This window comes from Zalophus californianus, chromosome 4 (assembly GCF_009762305.2).
Source record: "Zalophus californianus isolate mZalCal1 chromosome 4, mZalCal1.pri.v2, whole genome shotgun sequence".
Taxonomy (NCBI): Eukaryota; Metazoa; Chordata; class Mammalia; order Carnivora; family Otariidae; genus Zalophus; species Zalophus californianus.
The window spans coordinates 79,735,780-79,749,533 of NC_045598.1; the positions used below are offsets into that span (position 1 = coordinate 79,735,780).

A 13,754-nucleotide genomic window follows, 5' to 3' on the forward strand; every position below is an offset into this window, starting at 1 on the left:
AATGGGAATTTCATGTAATGTTCACCTGTCAAGAAATGTTCTTCTTCTTTTGATTTTTTTTCCCCAACAGTTTAAAAATGTGAAAGTTATTCTTAGCTTTGACCAGAGGAAAGCAGGCTGTCTGTTGGATCTGACTTCTGGGCTGTAGATGATATAGGTCATTAAAGCCATTCGTCCAATTCTGAAAGAAATGTGTTTCCCTTCTCAGAAATAAAAAGGGGAGGAGTCTAGAAATTCCAGCATAATGAGTATGTGTCAACTGAGAGCTAATTGTCAATGTCTTCTTCAAGAACTATAATTTTCCTGAAATAGGAAAAGAATTGCCTCTCTGATTTTTATATATTTCACCAGCTCTTCCCTTTCAAGCTATAAATATTCCTTTAAAAATCAGAAAAAAATTATATACTGCAATTGTTTGAATTTCAGATTTTTTTCTCGCGTCTTTCAAACTAATGGACATTTAAATATATGTTACATTTTTCTGTAGATAATTTAGGAAATTAATAGCCCTTAGTCAAATTTACACAAAGCAGTATTTTTTTTAAAGATTTTATTATTTATTTGACAGAGAGCCACAGCGAGAGGGGGAACACAAGCAGGGGGAGTGGGAGAGGGAGAAGCAGGCTCCCCGCTGAGCCAGGATCATGACCCAGCGGAAGGCAGACGCTTAACCATCTGAGCCACCCAGGCGCCCAGCAAAGTGTTTCTTATTATTGCCCCTCTTCCTAATAAATATACAAGCAAAAGTAAAGGGACTAATTAGGCCATCCATGTTTAACATCTTATAAGTGCTATTAAGAATACCTGTCATCGTTCAGGGGAAAATGTAGTCTTAGAGTGTAAAGTTCTACTTTTGAGGCTCTTAAGAATCTTGGAGTTTATTTTAGAGTGTATTTAGTTTTCATTCGGTTTGCTTTAAGTCATCATGTATAAAGCACAGTAAAATACCATAGTACTTAGGGTGCCTGGGAGGCTCAGGTGGTTAAGTGTCTCCCTTCGGCTCAGGTCATGGTCCCAGGGTCCTGGGATCGAGCGCCCCGCATCGGGCTCCCTGCTCAGCGGGGAGTCTGCTTCTCCCTCTCCCTCTGCTGCTCCCCCTGCTTGTGCTCTCTTGCTCTCTCTCTCTCTCAAATAAATAAATAAAATTTTTTAAAAATACAATAGCATCTTTCAGAGTGGTGAGTCGTATAGCAAGTGAAACCAGACCTTATGAATGGCTTGCCACGGATGTGATAGCCAGCTTCTCTCTTCCTAGCACTGGTGTGCACATATCCAGACACCAACTTGTTCTGCAAAGATTCTGAGATGCATTACAAAAACATACTATGATAAAATATATATATCCATGAAAATCAAGGCTAAGAAACATAAACTAAAAAAACAAAAGCGATGGGACCGTCATTTTGCAGGTATGTTGGCCACATGGTCCCATAAGGCCCTAAAGTTGATTTGTCATCTCCTCTTGCTGTCTCTGTCGCTCCTTCACTCATGGAGGCATGGGGGCTCCTTGTGGATGCTGCAGGAACCACCCTGTCAGGAGAGGAGAGCAGGGGTGAGGAGGCAGAAGTGTGGGCTCTGGCCCCGTGCCTCCACCACCTTACTCTGCCTTCCACACAGAGCAGCGCCACTCCGATCGGAGTTAGGAGTGGGATACCACCAAAGGTTTCATTTGAAGACAGGGCTGGGCTGCCAAACCATATTTGTTAGCCACTGTCCTGTACCATGTTTATGCTTCTTTCCTCTGCCTTGTTATCCTAAGGGACATATTTTTTGCACTCTGAAATTCCACCACCTCGTATGAACCCACTCCCCTTTCCCGTGGGACTTCAGTTTCAGAGATTATGAGTAGCATTGGTATTAGTCACACCTTAATTAGCATTATAAAGGCAAAGGACTCTATACCAGATGGTCAAGGAGAGTGATGGTGCCTGACTCACCAAAAGGCTCAGCTAGCCTGGATGCAGCTCATGGGGCATCAGTGTTGCATACAGGGCTGCGTCCTTCAAATTCTGATCCTGGGGCTGGTACCATAGGCCTCGGCCTAAACCAGCCATCAGAGCGTCCTTCACCTGGGGTGGCTCCTACAGGACCAGGCAGTACGGGCTAACAGGGGACCGGTGGGAGGCCCGAGGGTTAGGAGAGGGAGAAAGAGGGGGAAGCACAGAAAAAGAAGAGAAAAAAAATGATGGGAATACTGATAGGGAGGAAACAGTCCCCTCTAGTCTAGATCAATTACTGGGAAACAGAGTGAAATAAAGATTTAAAAATAAAGGTGATCACCGTATCATGGTGGTCAGGGCTGTTGTTGATCTCGTTCGGCAGAAGACAAAGGAAAGGGAGCCTAAAGTGAGAAGGAATTTAGATTAGCCTTTTGAAAAATCTCCTGGCACAGTCATGAGTTACTGGGGGGAAGATTTCTCTGGAAATCTGATCTAAAAGCGCTGAGGCCTATTTTATTGGCCTTGTTTGGTGCAATCGGAGCTGGGAAATGCTAAAAGAGAATGAGACCTATTTGTTACCATCAGAACCCAGATGCTCTTAACATCAAGGAGCTGGTTGTGCTTCACCACTGCTGCTTAAAAGCCCAGCGCATCTGCCCTGGCCCCGGGGTGGGGGGTGGGGGGCAGGCAGGTGGTAGCTGCTGCATTTTATAGACACCCTGCCTAAGGCCACGCAGTAACTCACTTGCAGCCTGGGAGACCAAACCCCGCGCATTATGTCTTATTACTTATCTCTCCACCATAAAGACCAAATATGTGTATACCTGAAAAAATGACCCGGGTACACCTCCCACATTTATTTATCCAACACCTATGTGCTTGTTTATACTGTATTCGAACCATCTGAACCCCGGGCATAGAGGGGAAGGGGACTGTGGTCACAGAGCCAATACACAGCGAGCTGACAAGCTAGCCCGAGGGATGGGGGAACAGTAAGAGGCATTTGTGGGAGACATTAATGTAACAGTGCAGAGAGGTGCACGTTTGGGTGCTGGAAAAGGGAACACGGAAGTTCCGAAAGGGGAATCTTGGCGATGAGGAGAGGGTTCATGAAGACCTTGCATTTGTCCTAGAGCAGAGAGCACCCGCTGGAGGTCACCAGCTGATAAGGACAGCAGGAGCCCTGGGCTTTCTAGTACTCACTGTGTTGTCAGCTGTATTCTGAGCCCTTTCCCTGCCTTCATATCAGTTGTTCGTTTTCCCCACAGCCCTATGAGATAGTAGCTCCGATTTATAGATGAGGCTTGAGAGGGCACATAGCTAGTAGCAGAACTAGGATTTGAATCCGTATGGATTTCGCCTCCGGGACCCAAGCCCTTCACCAGTATGCATCGTTAAACTAGGGGAGAGGGAGGCGTGAGTACTCTCTGTGGTAGATCTCCCACAGGGGCCAGGCCCATCAGATTGCTCACAGTTGAGCACACGCTTTTACGGGGCAGATCTTTGTGGAGGAGGAAGGAAAGGCGTAGGGGTATTGAAAAGGGTGAAGGATGAATCATGCAATGATAGATCCAGAAAAGTCTTGGGGGGATGGTCAGGGCCCACCTTCTCCCCTCAGGCAAGTCAGTGTCAAAGCTTCTGGGAGGCTGGGCTGGCTGTTCTCAGAGCTTTTCAGTCAAAGAGATCCTGTAGCCTCCCCCTCCCGCCCAGCACGTCCCAGGAGCCTGACTGAGAAGTTCCCCTGTGGGGCTCTGCAGGCTAACGCAATGGCAGGAGCGACACACCTCTTATTTCTTAGGGTGTCCCCACACAGTTCCTCATGGAAATGTCTCCCGAAGCGTACATCTCTAGTCCATTGATGACACAGATGTCTATCCTAACTCTGATGTTAGTTTTAGATCAGTGTTCCTCTAAGTTTGAAACCCACTGCTTGGCCACAAGACTCTTCCTGATGGTTCCCAGCTGATCTGAACGTTACAGAATGTTCTTTCTTCAATTCTCACAGGCAAATGGTAAAATTGCCTGGGTTTTCATTTTCGCCTACAACCAAGAGCTATTAACTAATCAGTAAAGTACATAGTGTGTTACTAAAGCTTACTAAAATGTGCTATTTATGAACTAAAATTGGTGTTTTACTTGGTTTCCTGAGGACTCAGATTTATTACTCTGTCAAGACATCAGGCCACCATGACTATGCCTGGCAACGCTGCAAAGCTTGTGAATGTGCGCACAGAGCTGGGCGTAGCAAACTGGGGAAAGAACACTTTGCTGTGGGCGTACCACCAGCATTATTTGGATTGGCTCTGTTGTTCAATTGCAGTTATTCTTGTCCTAATTAACATTTTACTTCTGTTGACTATTTGGCTCTTGTTTAATTCGTTGTCTTTTAATCGTGTGGAGCACCGCATTCCTCTTCAATCCTTTGTTCTTGAGGCAGAAGTGGGGATGGGCGTGGGAAGAGAGCAAACGATTTGAGAATGACTGTTTGCGCTCCAGTCTCCTGGGAGGAGCTTCTCGGTATAGCCGGCCCTAGTCAGGGGCAGCCCGTAGCTGGCTCCTGCCTGCTTCCTAGCCCTGGGGAGAATCCCTCCACCTTACCGGGCTCCTGCAGAATGAGAATGCAGCTTTCAGACCCCTGTGGTGCCCAGCTGAGGGGTGGGCCCCCGCGGAGGCCACGCTGCTGCATGGCAGCATGGGGAGAGTGTGAACTGCGTGTTTTTCTGGATTTTGCACACCGTATTTCTTATCCATGCTGAGGACTTGCCCTGGGATCACAAAGAGCGGCGAGCGATGGCTTATGTTGCCCAGATCTCCAGCCCCCGAGTTCTGTATGTGCAGGGATCATGTAGCTGCCTCCCTCCTCCGCCGTGGGCATCTCTTCCCCATGCCCTGCCCCGCCACTGGAGGAGAAGACAAGACAACTCATGTCTGCCTTCATGCAGGCCATAAAGCTACCAGCCTGCGGTCCTTTGGCATCTGTTGGGTGTGAGAAACGAAGTTGATCAGAAATGGCCATAGCTTCCTGTCTTCCTAACACAATACTGCTCCAAAAGGCCCCAGATGACTTTGTCCAGGCCAAGGCAGAGAAAAACTTGCCGCTGCTTGGAAAACACACCCCCCCATCCCCTCCCTACTTCTTCGCCCACCCCTGCCACCCACACTGCCTGCCAGTCCCTTTTTTTCAGTGCACATAATGTTGGTCTCTGTCTTCCGAGCCTTTGTGGCAGGCTTGATTTTGTAATATCTCAAAGCCTCTCCCCACTGCCGGCCTTCCTTGCAGTTAGCTCGGTTTCAATGATCTTCTTTCTCATCGTCCCATCAATAGCAAAGGCACTTGGTGACCTCTCTATGTCTGGTTTTGATTCATCCCAAGCCAACTGGCAGATCTCCAGTGACTTCTCCTCTCTCCCAGGGCAGCAATGTACAAATCAGGAAGAAAAAAAAAAAAGTAACGAATATTGTGCAACTTCTCTCACTAGATTATGAAAATGAGGGAAGTCTCCTGAAAGGACACAGTGCTCTCGGGGGCTGACGTCGCCATAATGGCCCTCCTCACAGTCTCTCATGACGGCGGTGGCCCTGGATCCTGCCACTCCCCAGCTATTCTGGGGGGTGGCCAGCTGATGGTGAGGGCCCTGGAGAGGTGCCCCCAAGTGTGCATGTTTCAGGAAGAAGCTAACATGTGTGTCAATATGATAGTTTGCATTAAGGCCCATTTTTAGACGATGCTAATCCTCACAGCCCAGCTGTCTGGAGGCAGATGCTACTACCCTGGCTTTAGATAGAAAGGAATTGAGACACCTACTCGTCAGGGGCCCCAGACTGTCTGGGGTAAAACTGACTGTATCCTCATGTTTCCTGGTGCCTGGCTCTGAGCCTGCTGTGCTTAGGGCCATGGCTTTATGTGCCTTCTTGGGAGCAGCCTCTCTGGAGCCCAGCTCCCACCTGCTGTGGGTGTGTTGCAAGGGTCAGGGCTCAGGAGGGTGAGGCCCTCAAGCCCTCTTCCCCAAGTGGGCCTCAGCGGCTTCTCCTCCTTTGGGGTAAGGCCCAGTGAACAGCTGCCATCTTGGGTTGGACTCTGAGGTCCTTCCTGACTTGAAATTCTTCTGCCTACTCAGAGAGGCAGTTAGTATCTGTTGAGGGAATGACTGCCTCACCATGGGGAAGGGAGGGTCAGTTGTGCACGCAGCCCTCAGCTAATCAGAAAACCCTCCTGAGAGGCATCCGAGTGTCAGGCATTCATGACTTTGACTCTCCATGGTGTGTAACTCCTGAAGACAAGAATACCTCTGCTTACCAGACACTTGTGTGTGCCAGGTGCTGTGCTAGCTACGCGTATTAACCATCTCCAAACTCACCAATAATCCTGTGAGGACGCTATGATTAGTATCCTTTTTCCTTTTATGTTTTATACTTAGGTTCAGAGAAGTTAAGTCGCAGCCTGCTCTGGAACAGTAGGAAAGTAATAGAGCTGAGTGTTGAAGTTTTTGGAGACCTAATAAATCATTCCTTCTTCCTTTCCCAAGTTCTGAACAACCGAGAGACCTAAGAGTCAAGCAGATAAAGACTAAACCTTGAGGGGGGCTTGGCTGGCTCAGTTGGAGGAGCATGTGACTCCTGATCTCAGGGTTGTGAGTCTGAGCCCCATGTTGGGTGTAGAAATTACTTAAAAGTAAAGTCTTTAAAAATGTGTTAAGGGACGCCTGCGTGGCTCAGCTGGTTAAGTGTTTACCTTCGGCTCAGATCATGATCTCGGGGGCCTGGGATCAAGAACTGCATCAGGCTCCCTGCTCAGTGGGGAACCTGCTTCTCCCTCTCCCTCTGCCTGCTGCTCCCCCTGCTTGTGTTCTCTCTCTCTCTCTCTCAGTCAAATAAATAAAATCTTTAAAAAAAAAAAAATGTGTTAAGGGGTGCCTGGGTGGCTCCGTTGGTCGCGTGTCCAACTCTTGGTTTGGGCTCAGGTCTTGATCTCAGGGCCCTAGAATCGAGTCCCATGTCGGGCTCTGTGCTCAGCACGAAGTCTGCTTGTCTCTCTCCCTCCGTCTCTGCCCCTGGCCTGCTCACACACATATTCTCTCTCTCTCAAATAATATAATGAATAAATAAAATAAATAAAAATCTTTTAAAAATAAAAAAAAAATTTTTAATGTGTTAAAAACATTTTTAAAAAATCACCTTGAGTACCTAAGGAACATGTCAGAAAATGCTTTGTAGGAACAGCTTATTAATGGTTCATTCCTGAAACAGACAGACCAGCTCACCCTGTCCCAGGCCCAGCCAACAGTGTAGACTTGCCTCTGGGGTCTCTCCTGTAAGCTTACTGCCTAGTAGTTAAGGGTTCAAGTGCCCAGCTTCCTTCTCCAAGCCCCTTCTCTTCTCCTTACACTTTAGCTCTCCCTTTTCTCTGGAAGACATTTACCCACATCTCTCTCTCTCTCTCTTTTTTTTTTAAGATTTATTAATTTATTTTAGAGAAAGAGCGTGTGTTTGTGAGCAGAGGGAGAGGGATACAAGCAGAGTCCCTGTTTAGCAGGGAGCCTGAGGCAGGTCTTGATCCCAGAATTCTGAGATCAAGACCTGAGCCAAAATCAAAGTTGGTCACTTAAACCTACTGAGTCACCCAGGTGCCCCAACAGTTATCCACATCTTATGAGAACTCCCCTTTCCCCCCTCCTTGGATCTGGACCATATACCCATTTCCTAGCAGTTTGATGAAGTGGGAAGAAGGCAGACGGGTCTGGGCTCAAATTATAGCTCTTCCACTTATTGTGTGACATTGGACAAACCCCATATATAAAGCAAAATTCCTAACCCTACCTCAAAGGCAGTGAGAGGGTCAGCTAAGCTCATACATATATTATAGGATGCTGTTTGGCTCAGTACATGCTCCATAAGTGTTAGTTTCTTTTGTGAGGGGAAGGAGAGGGTTTAGTTGCTTTCGTTTATTCATTCATTCATTCACCAAATATTGGAAAGTCTACCTAGCTAGACAAGTTTGGTACACAATGCTCATCCCCCAGGATTATTATTATAGGTAATTAATAGATAATGTCTGCAAAGCTCTTGGTGTTGTGCCTGGCATGTAGAGGTATGTACCACATAAATGGAAGTCATTATGATCACCAGCCACTAGTGATGAGCACTGATTCTTTCTATGCACTTAGGGTCATGCTGAGCTCCTGGGATTATTCATGAAGGCTGCTCAGTTAGAAGTGTATCCACAATCCATAGGAAGTCTCAGATTACACCTTTCTCTTCCAGGACCACTGCGCTAATGACTTGTTGGGGGCAGTTTAATGGCTAAGAGAGGCCCTTCCAGTCCCCCTAGTCCACAATAATGCCCAGGCTTTCCCCTCACGAAGGGTGATGGTGAGGGAAAGTCTTCATTTAAATCTAAACCCATGACCAGGAAACAAGAAGTGACTGTGGCCTGAGGTTGAGGAAACATGCCCTGCACAGCCATCCATTTGGCCCCTCTCTTCTGCATCTAACGCTCATTTTCTTCTTCACTCCCATTTTTCAGCAGTCTTGGGCCATTGTGTCACTGCCTATCAAGGGCAACTGGGGCTTTTTCCAACTGCACTGGTTTAAAGGTCATCTGTTGCATTGGTCTGTGAAAACTACCTTTGAAATTCGTAAAATCTAATTTCCTCATAAATAAGGAAGCAGGTGACACATGAAAACACTGCTCTGATGAACAGTATTCTATGTGGGGCTGTAGCAACTGCAGATGGACTCCTGTGTCCTTCCCATCCACAGGCTCGTGTCTGCTGTGGGCACCATGCTTGCTGGGCCACTGAGGCTGGGTTTGCCATCATCTGTGATTCCCAGTCAGGGTGGGGGCTGGGTTGGGAGAGGTAGTTCAGAATGGAAGATGGAACTTTCACAGTCCAAGTTCTCAGCATTACCCTAAATGCTTAAGAAATGTAAACGTTACTTAACCCCCCCCCCAGGTGATGGGGATTAAGGAGCACACGTGTGATGAGCACTGGGTGTTGTATGAAAGTGTTAAATCACTGTATTGTACACCTGAAACTAATATCACACTGTATGTTAACTGGAGTTTAAGTAAAAACTTAAAAAAAATGTAAAGATTATAGATTAGTTTCAACATTTCCCAAATTCATTTAGTGTGGGAGATGAAATTAAACCATTAAGTAGCTCCTATCCCAAATCTAATCTTTCCCGTGATGGAAAGGAGGTTTCTTCATGTCATTTCTTTCTATCTGGGAATGCTTCTGGAACAGTTATTGTCTGAGGGCTCCACATGCCCACCTCTGAACCCCTGCCTTCCCCTCCTCTCTTCCATGCCCTTCGAAGCAAGACAGTGACTGGGAGGACATTCCTCAGCTGTCTCCCCAATTATCTTTGTCCTAGACATGGAGACTGGTTGGGAGGAAAAGTGATTGGTGGCCAGGGACTAAAGGATGCATTCATAAACTAAAACCTGAAAGGTGTGAGGTAATAAATCCACTTCAATGCCCCAGCCACTAACTCAAGTTCTGCTACAAGTTGGAATCTCATGGTGCTCTGGCTACCGGCCTCTGTGTGTCATCTTGGACTGACTCCCACATAGGTGTGAATCTCAGTCACAAACTCAGCTGTGTAGGGAGTACTGTATCATGTTTCTCAACCTAATTTCTGACTTGGAGCTCCCATGACACTGGGCTGGCAGTAAATTTCAGCTGTTATTCTTAGACTTATAGGAGACTTCAGGTGTCCCCAAGCATTAGTACACACAGGTTGCCCTTGGGACATCCCCCTTTCCTGTTCATGGCATCCCATCTTCACGCTTTACTTGGGAAGCAGGAATCTTTTGCAAGGCCCCTCATGGTCTTATCTGCCTGGATGTGCACTGCTTAGTTAACCAACCCTCCTGCTTCGTCTGGGATGTTCTGGTTTTAGTGCTGAAAGCCCTAGGTCTCTGGAATCCCCTTGCTCCCAGCAAACCCACACCCTCCGAGTGGGCACTTCCCTTTAGAGTCTTGCCACTTCTCGGTGCTCTGCTAAAAAAAAAAAAAAGGAGACCTGGACCCGTGGTCAGACCCACAGATCTCTTCCCTGCCTCCGTCAGCCCAGGGGAGTCTCACTATCTAATCTAGGGGTGGAGGAAGGCCTACATGCTCACCTCCTACTCTGAGACATTTGGTTCACACTGAGAATCCCCTTCCTTCACCTCCTCCACTGGTAGGTAAGAGCTTCAAGAGCTTAAAATGTTGGAAAGCAAAAGCTAATGCAGATTGGGTGTCTTCCTGCCCACACCCCTCAAGAGCCCCCAACCTCACCTCAGGGAATGAGCACAGAGCCTGAGTCCTCCTTGAGTGGGGAATGTGAAGGAGGGGAAAAGTAGAAAGTACCCAGGGAAAAGAAACAGAGGTGAAGAGAGCAGAGGAAGTCATCACACATCGATTTGGGGTAGCTGGGTAGTCCTTCCATTCACAGTCTCATCTCTATAGATGGTTGAGAAACAAGGGCTGTGAAAACTAGGAGCAGAAGCAATTAAGGGAATTTGGTTCAATTTGCTTCTTTATCTAGGTGGGGCTAGGCAGTGCCTAAAAGTTTTGGCACGCGGATCCAGGCTTTGACAGTTCTCCAAGTGGGTTCATCTTCCCCCTCCTTCCACCTTTTACAGAATGCCTCGGTTGGCGTCGGGGCGGGGCAGCGAGGAGTGTTTGCTAGACTAGCATTCATCCAGGCAGGGGGACAGCTGAGGCCAAATGCCTTCCTTGGGATGCGGTACTGTGGGGGCGGGGAGGGGCACTCTGAGCCTGCCTGCTGGGCCCACGTCCTGCCTCCATCAAGGTGGCAGCAAAGAAACTTGGTGAGGTCCCAAGAATACAAGGCTGCTGACCTGGCTTGGTGCCCTGTCCCCAGCCCTGACTTTGTCTGTGGATGGAAGCATGATTGAAGGTGAGGGCCTGAACTTTCTCAGCACCAGCCCTGGCTTCGTGCCATTTCATGCAGCTTCTAGCATCTGCTAAGAGGAGCAGGGAGGGAATAAAGAAAACAGAAACACAAGCTTGGAAGAGCTACCCTTTCTCGTTAGAGCTGCACTACCACACCTCGGACTGACTTCCAGGGAAACTTCTCTCCGAGAAGAGCCTGTGGATGGAGGAGGCTAGAGTAGAAGATCTGATAGTCTTTTGAAGCTTCAAGAAGAAAAGATCTGTTATTATAGTGTCTTTAAGCAAATGCATTTTTCTTATGGGTTTTTTGCTGCAAACTGGGCCAAGTTACGGTACAAACCCATAATCATTCTCCACAACCCAGCTCTCTGGCAGCAGGCCTTTCTCCTACAGGTCAGTCTTTGCCTCGCCTGTGTCCGCCAAAAACGTGTTCATGAAGGGACAGACACGTGACTTAACCTCCCCAGATCACGCGGTATATGAAAACGTGTAAACATTCCTTCTGCGCTCCATCCCCTCTTGACATTTCCACCGTCCTGAGCTTCAAATCAGAGATGCCTGACATTCTCTTATGGTTCTGAAGAACCAGCCTCCTAAAGTCTCTAAGTAACAGCCATTTATTGCATTTTTACAGTATTCCAGGCACCGCGGTAAACAGTTTACATACGTAGTCTGGATTTATCCTCTCGGGGATGCTGCAGATCAGGTGGTGTTACGCCCTTTGTACAAACAAAGAAGCTGAGGCCCAGAGGCGGAAGAGCTTATGGAGGGTGATAGCGCTACTGTGTGGTGCTCCGTAGGACCACAGATCGGTGGCCTTAGAGGCTCCATTTTGCTGCCTGGAGTTCCTTGTCAAGGAGAAGGGTGAGGAGGACCGGAAACTAGGGGTCTTCACTAACCAGGGACAGACCATCTATCTGATAAAGCCTGAAGTCAAAACAACAAAACAGGCCTTTCCCGTCTCACGGATCCACAAGTTTCATCTGGCCCTATGGAAGATCGAGCCTCCCTTCTGCCTTGTCAGTCCCTCTGCTGATGGTGCACGGGCCAGATGAGATGAACGGACGCGAGAGCCCTCTGTGCTGGTAAAGGGCGTCCTGGACCAAGGCAGCACGTCCTTCACAGCTCTGAATCCTGCACGTGCCTCGTCATTTTTAATCAAATTGTTGTGCTGCTGGGTTTTCACTGAAGAGTGCAGAGCTTTGCTCACACGCCCGTGACAGGTCAGGTTCAGCAAGATGCAGTTGCCTCATTTGGCTTTTTCTGGATTTGTGGGAGGAAGGTACACTGGCTGTGAACGCCTAATCCGTGTTCCATTTTTGTCACCTTCGCCTGGTCCCTGAGCATGTTGAGATTTTCTTTTCCTCATCAGTAAAATGAGAGGATTTTCCTGGGTGATGTCTGGGGTGCCTTTTAATCCTAACATTCTACCGAAAGAACAGGTGTACCAATCAATTGAGTTTGGGTTTTGTATGAAGAAATATTATTTGGAAAACATTTTTGTTTGCCAAAAGCACCCTCCTTTATCATTCAACAAATGTTAGCTTCCCAGAGAGAGTGGGGGGGGGACGGGGGGCTCTGGAAGATCATCTTGGCTGAAGGAATATCATTTGCAATAGAGGGATCAGGAGGGGCCCTGCAGACACTGTGAAGTGCAGAATAGTAACTAAAATCAGGAGGTGGGAGAAAGTGTGGGGGACTCTCACTGCCTCCCCCCCCTTTTTTTTAGCAATTACTCTCTGGGGAGACAATCTCCTTTAAACCTCTATCTTTATTCTTTTTTAAAAGTTATTATTGAAGTATAGTTGACACACAGTGCTACATTAGTTTCAGATATAGCACATAGTGATTCATGTGTGTTACGCGGTGCTCACAAGCGCAGCTCCCATCTGTCCCCAGACAACACTATTACAGTACCACTGACTCTGTTCCCTATGCTGTGCCTTTCATCCCCGTGACTTACTCATTCCCTAACTGGAAGCCTGTACCTCCCACTCCCCCTTACCCACTCTGCCTCCTTCCCTCTTTGGCGACCATCATCTCTGTATTTGTGGGTCTGTTTCTGCTTTTTGTTTGTTTTTTAGATTCCATATATAAGTGAAATCATATGTATTTGTCTTTCTCTTTGACTTATTTCACTTGGCATAATACCCTCTAGTTCCATCCATGTTGTCACAAATGGCAAGATCTAAACAAAACAAAACAAAACAAATGGCAAGATCTCATTATTTTTTATAACTGAGTAATATTCTCTATCCATTGATGGGCACTTGGATTGCTTCCGTATCTTCGTTAATGTAAATAATGCTGCAGTAAACATAGGGTGTATATATCTTTTTGAATTAGTATTTTCATTTTCTTTTTTTTAAAGATTTTTTATTAAGAGAGAGCACAAGCGGGGTTGGGGGGGCAGAGGGAGAGGGAGAAGCAGACTCCCCACTGAGCAGAGAGTCTGATGTAGGGCTCTATCCTGGGACCCTAGGATCATGATCTGAGCTGAAGGCAGACACGCTTGACTGGAGAGTCACCCAGGTGCCCCTAGTGTTTTCATTTTCTTTGGGTAAATACCTAAGAGTGGAATAACTGGATAATGTGATATTCCTACTTTTAATTTTGTGAGGAGCCTCCGTACTGTTTTCCACAGTGTCTGCACCAATTTGCATTCCCACCAAGTGTACAAGGGTTCCTTTTTCTTCACCTCCTTGCCAACACTTGCTGCTTCTTGTCTTCTTGATCCCAGCCATTCTGATAAGGATGAGGTGGTACCTCATTGTGGTTTTGATTTGCATTACCCTGATGATGAGTGGTGTTGAGCATCTTTTCATATGTCTGTTGGACATCTGGATGTCTTTGGAAAAATATCTATTCAGGTCCTCTGCCCAGTTTTTAATTGAGTGATTTTTTTTTT

At 47.2% G+C, this 13,754-nt stretch overlaps 1 protein-coding gene across 6 annotated transcripts in view; it reads left to right on the plus strand.

The window, feature by feature from the left end:
• Positions 1 to 13,754, plus strand: part of SLC44A3 (solute carrier family 44 member 3) — a 91,593-nt gene that overhangs the window by 62,125 nt on the left and 15,714 nt on the right. The gene's annotated exons all lie outside the window — the stretch shown is intronic.